Raw genomic sequence first — 6,305 nt, forward strand, 5'->3', positions numbered from 1 at the left:
CGGCGGGTTCCGACTGGGGTTAAATACCCCGGGGGGCGGTGCCGCTCCTCCCTCCGCGCGCCCGGGACTCACTGCGCGCGCGGGGATGCGCGGGCCCTTGCCCTTGGGTCTGGTCAAGTTGGGGAGATCCTTGGAGAAAAAGCACTTCTCCTCCTCATAGCGGTTCCGACCCGGAATTCTGGAACGGCCTGCGTTTGAATTCGACTGCCTAGCTGAGTGACTCAACCTCTCTGTGCCTGTTTCCTCTGGAAAACGGAGCTAATCATAGTTCTAGCCACGTAGGACCTAGTGGGGAGTAAATATGATGATACTTGTGAGGGTCTAAGCGCACAGCCTGGCACCTAGCAGGGAAATAAGCCATACACAGCAGATAATGCTAACTCTGGCTGTTATTATTCGTGCCGCGTGGGCGGGGCAGGCGGGGAAAGCGGCGGGTTGAGCTGGTTCTGGGGCCTGGGTGCGTCCAAGTCTCAGAGGCTAGACCCGCCCTGCCAAGCAAGGAACCGTGCCACTTGCGCGCAGCCAACTCGAAGAAAAGAATTGATCTCCCCCCACCTCTTTTCTTTGTTTGATGATATGAAACAAAGTGCTAAACTTCCCTGCCGACACTACTCCCCTCAATTTCCTAAATTTTTTTAGAAAACAATTTATTAACAGACTAAAACTAGGAGAGAAATGAACAGAGCAACGGGGGGCTCAAGAGACCCTTTGTTGCTAATTCTTGATTATCCACGCAGTTTTATTGTCTCGGGAGTTATGGGCTCCAACATTTACATAATCTCCGGCTGGTTTCCCTGCATTCAAAGTGCGCTCTGAGAATGCAAACTAATTTTATTGACCCGAGCAAAAAAGGAAATGAGGAAGAGAAAGCATTCTAAAAAGCACTATTTGTTGTGTGCTGCGTGCACATCTTTAATCGAAAACGACCCAGTGAAGAACTGGTTGAGCCGCTTGAAAATGCTATCTCGAAATGCTGTCTCTAAGTAAAAAACGGTTGATACTGGTAGCTTCACAGAGTTCGCGACCAGTGCTAATGTCTCCATTGACAGAAGTGGAAACCCAACCTCCAGAGAGAGTAGGTAACTGTACTGCGGGGGTTTCACAACCCGCATGGGAGCCGGCTGGGGCTGGATGCAGTCAGCACAGGCCAGCCTGGCCCTGAACTGCTAGATATCAGAGATATTGGATATCGTGTCTCAAGTGGGTCTGGGCTTCACCGAGTGCAAACGCAGCTCCACTTCGTGTCCTTAGAAAGTTTTCTGTGTGGCCAAACTCATGAACTTTAGTGAGAAAGTTGGATGGGTTGGTCCTGAGCCTCACTCCTCATGGGTTGTGAGTTTGGGCAAGGGTTTAAGCTCGCTCAGTTTCCTCACGTGTTGGCATCTCCTTCAAAGGGTGGTGGATGGAGTAAGTGAAATCCTGGGCTTGGAAACTATTACCCAATACCTGGCACACATTTGAAGTTTGAAAAATTTCAACCATTATTACGGAAGGAACATTAGTTCTTAGATCCAGTTGACCCCTTTTAGAGGGAGGAATCACATTTTTAAATGAAAATAGGAATGGCTAAATTTGTGTAAGAATTCGTACTTTAAAGAACAAATAACTGGGATAATTGAAAAAAAAATTGACCCTATAGCTTTGGAAGACTTAAGAAAACCCAATAATAACTTCATAGAACAGAGCAAATTGGCTTCAAAGGCCATCCACCTTCCTCTAAAAGTCAGCATTCAACAACAGAAAACTTTCTCTGTTCATATTCTCTTTCTTGGCACTTAGTCCCCCCCTCCTCCAGTGTGCAAGTGGTCTTTGCAACAGAGGAATACAGAGAAGCCCATTTACTTGATCAAGAGTAAGCAAAGTATCAGGAAAGCACATTTATGATTGATATCCATATGCACACCAGTCATTGGAACTCTGCTGAGTACCTATTACATTTCATCTCAGAGGTAAGATGCTGCAGTGGAGGAGGACATGAGCTAAAGTGCCTCTGAAAAGCCTCTGAGGTAAGTCGTTTGCTAAGCAACACTTATCAATTTATGGCATAGTGTGTAGCATGTAGTTCAAATCCACCAACTGCTTGACAGAAGGAAAAACCAGACTGTCTACTGCTATAAAGATCTACAGCCTCAGAAACACAAGAGAGGTCCCTGTGAGCCAGAATCAACTCTTTGGCAGTGGATTTGATAGTGGCTATTTAGTCCTTTTCCAACATGCCTAATGTATGTGAAACAGAGCTTCAAAATCTTTGTCTTCAAGGAGCAACTTGGTTTCACCTTTTCCAGGACAAAGCTGTTTGCTCTTTCAGCAGTTCAATACTCTTCTCCAGCACCAAAGCTCAAAGGCATCAATCCTTTCATCCTTAGTCATTATCCAGCTTTCTGATGCATAGCAAATAACTGCAAAGACCTTGGGCTGCATCAGGTGCACCTTAGTCTCCAGAATGACCTCCATGCTCCGCTATCAGGTTTCTGAGGCTTGGAATCTTTACAGAAAGAGATTGTTCATCTTTTTCCAAAAAAGAACATCTGGTAGATTTGAACCACCTGCCTTTTGTTAACAGCCCAGCTTATAACTCACCCCATCAAGAGGGATCCTTCCTGTAAAGATTATATAGCCTGTGGCTGACACCGAGGTTGTCTGTGCACCTCCTACCACCTACATCGACTTTGCTGGGCAGAAGCTAGATGCCAAGATTGCTGTGTCCACACAGAACTGCTACTATTGGGGGCTTTACTGAGGACATCAGCCCTGGCATGAGCAAAGACTGTGGAGCCATTTGGGTTGTTCTGGGGCACTCAGAAAGAAGGCATGTCTTTGGAGAGTCATATAAGCTGATTGGACAAAAAGTAGCCCATGCCCTGGCAGAGGGACTTGGAGTCATTGCCTGCATTGGAGAGAAACTGGACAAGAGGGAGGCTGGCATCACTGAGAAGGTTGTTTCTGAACAAACCAAGGTCATCGCAGATAACATGACAGACTGGAGCAAGGTCGTCTTGGCTTGAGCCGGTGTGGGCCATTGCTACCAGCAAGACTGCAACAGCTTAGCAGGCCCAGGAAGTACATGAAAAGCTCTGGGGAAGGCTCAGGTCTAATGTCTTGATGGTGGTGGCTCAAAGTACTCGTATCATTTATGGAGGTTCTATGACATGGGCCACCTACAAGGAGCTGACAAGCCAGCCTGATGTGGATGGCTTCCAGGTGGATGGTGCATCCCTCAAACCTGAATTTGTGGACATCATCAATGCCAAACAATAAGCTTCATTCATCTCTCCTACCCTCCTCCTGCTGAACCAGAGACCAGGCAGCCCAGAAGCCCAATAACTGCCACCCCCACATGCTTCTGATGGTGTCATATGCTGCCTCTCATGGCTGAGTCCATACCTTCCTTTACCATTTACACCTTCCCTGCAATGGCTGGGACCAGGCCAATCACTTCTCCACTTTCTACAGTGGCTGGAATGAAACATGTCACCAAGGTGGCTTCTCATTGGCTGGGAGGTATGAGAGGGGGAGCTTGTCCATGGGTCCTCAGAGGCCAGGGGTGCTACCCTCTCCCATGAGTCCAATGCCTGTGTCTATTGTGTGTGAGCTGCCCCATGTGTGGTGTGGGGAGGAAATAAATATCTGGCACTGAAAAAAAAGGAAAAGAAAAAAGATTACAGCCTATGGGGCCCACTCTGTCACTTAGGGTCACCATCAGTTGGAGTTGACTTAACAGCACACATACCTACAACAACAGTTGCCATATTTCTGTCAAAAGGAGAAAGAGTAAATTGATTGTGACAATGAAAATCTTAATGAAATGACAATGAAAAATTGAATGTGGAGTTGAACAATGGAGAAGAGTCATCCAAACTAAATAGAGTCCTCATTCCAATTTCCTGTGATTTGCAATCTGTTGTCATGGGACAGCAAGACAAAGGGAAATGACTGCTGGCACATGTGTGTGTTTAATGAGAAACATGAGCAAAACATACCTTATCTGTCTTCCCAGTATGGAAAATCTGTGGAAGAGAAGGAAGTCTTTAAAATAGTGCCCTGCTACCATCACATATATAGAAACAGTGAAATCTGAGATGGTTTCTTTCATGCTGACCAAATCCTAGCGTATGTCTCTAAAAATGAGAAGTAGCAAACTTTTAGAGAAGAGAAAGAGAAAGGCTCCTGTAGTTCCTCTGTATATTTTTTTGAGAAATGGCATCATTTTACAGATTTGATCTAGAGTCTGAGGGATATAAACCACCTTCCCCAGTGTTTCCACTACATCTTTTCTGCCTGGCTGCTTTTCAGAATGCACAAATTTTTAACTCTTTTTTGGCCATTTCTTAACAAATGAAATTGATGCCTTTTTAAGGAAATTGCCTGTCTTGTGGGGGAAAGCAGAGCTCTTTGTAAGGTGTCAAGAAACGGGTAATAAAATAGATCCATTTCTGCGAACGCAATAATACTCCCTTAATCTGAGCCAGTGCTATGACTCATCCTCCTGTCTCTTGTGGGATGCGAAGGGAGCTGTCTGCAAACCTTCGACAGCTGGGAAGAGGCATGGAAGTGCCTTCCACACGTGAGGGATGCTTCTCTGCTTCAAAAGCTCAGGAGCAGCCCTTTTCTGTGGGTTGAAGTGGCCTTTGGTCCATTGGGATGAGAGTTTGGCTAGGACAATCCCACATATTTAGTAAATTCTCTCTAGTTGAACACTAGCTCCAAAGAAATTTTGACCCAGCGCCAAGGTGGCCTCCGTGGGACTACAGAAAAGAAGGAAAGTGGGGTCTTAGTTGGCTCCTTATCCATCTAACAGAACAAAGTGTGGGGAGATGACCATGAAAGGAGGGGCTTTGCCTATTTCTTTATTTCAAGCAAAAATGAACTTTCACTGTTCTTTCCCTATATTTCAAAAACACTCACCACCACTGTTGAAATAGTAGAAAATGTATTTAGTATTAAAAAAAAAGAGAAGACTTAAAAAAGCCATTTATCATTCCAGTTGCAAGCACTGTTCACATGTCTCTTGAAGTTTTCCTTGTGTGTGCGTGTGTGTGCAACATTCTGCATTTTGTAGGATCCCCCCTCCTTTTTTAACAATATGCTGGAAACATCAGCCCACCTATTTTTCCTACAATGACACTTAACAGCTGCACAGTGTTACATTGTTCGGTGTACTGTAATGTATTTTGAAAGTTCTCTTTTGTTGGACATTCAGGTTATTTCCAATTTTCTCCCGTAATAGCATCATTGAACATTCACATGTCTAAATCTTTTCACGTATCTTTAATCAATAGCTGTGAAATGAGTCTGAAGCAGGTTCATTTGTTCTTCTTGGGAGAGAAAAGAGACAGAAAACTGGAGCTAGCAAAATATATTGGGAAAGTAGATCCTAAGACTTTCAGGTTATCAAGAACTTTTGTGGGCACAACAGTTTCTAGGTAAGGGTAAATGACTTTAATTCATTCTTGTGTTCTTCAAGCATTGCTTGAGTCAAGAATGGCTTTGAATAAGCTTGAGAGAAGAAGAGAAAACTTCCCTCCATACGTCCTTTGTGAGCTCTGTGTCCTTAGAGCAGCTTCCCTGTAAGTTCAGACATCTTCTGAGAAACGGTGGATGGCGCTGGCCCCTTGGCATCAGGCTGTTCTCTTGTGTCTTTAGCCTCTGCCTTGAGTGCCCTCCAGGTCAGCTTCCTGGGAAGCTAATGCTGTTACAGTGATTCTAAAAGCACTGATTCAGAGGGCAAGGGAAATGGAGAATGCAGAAGGAAAAGAAAAAGGGAAAGAGAAGAAAAATATAGGCCCCATCTAGACTGCACCACGCTGGAGTTTCTTACAGGGTTATTTGTAAACATCGTAAACAGTAGCGCCAATATCATCATTCAGCTCTCCTGAAACACCCTCTGCTTGAAATATGGCTTCTGGTCCCACCCATGGCATTGACTTTCAGGCTTCAGGACATGACTTTGATGGCTAGGTGCCACTTTTATAGTAGGGATCCAGGTGACTCTCATGCAGCCACCCACGTTACTGTTTTAACTGTGTGCTTTGCTCTTTTTTTCTGGGTCCTCTCCTAGCTCTGGCCTGGGAAGTGGACTGAGAAGGTTTGGTATATAACCATCAGCTGGTCTTACAGTTTTGGGGAAGACATGAGTGTACCCCAAGACTGGATGTGGGCAATGTTGCCACACTCTTCCAGAAGGAAGAAAGGAGTGGATTCCAGAAATGACAGATGGGTGAGATTTTTGTTTCTATCTAGCAAAATCTGGAACAGATAGGTTTATAAACATTTAAAGAAGACCAGGGATCACCTGCAGCTCATAG

The 6,305-nt window shown here is 45.0% G+C and overlaps 1 pseudogene; it reads left to right on the forward strand.

Moving 5' to 3' along the window:
• Positions 1 to 2,213: 2,213 nt before the first annotated feature.
• On the forward strand, positions 2,214 to 3,258 carry LOC102851329 (annotated as a pseudogene).
• Positions 3,259 to 6,305: the final 3,047 nt, after the last annotated feature.

The sequence above is a fragment of the Elephantulus edwardii genome, unplaced genomic scaffold (assembly GCF_000299155.1).
Source record: "Elephantulus edwardii isolate Elephantulus edwardi_28Jun2011 unplaced genomic scaffold, EleEdw1.0 scaffold00164, whole genome shotgun sequence".
Lineage (NCBI taxonomy): Eukaryota > Metazoa > Chordata > Mammalia > Macroscelidea > Macroscelididae > Elephantulus > Elephantulus edwardii.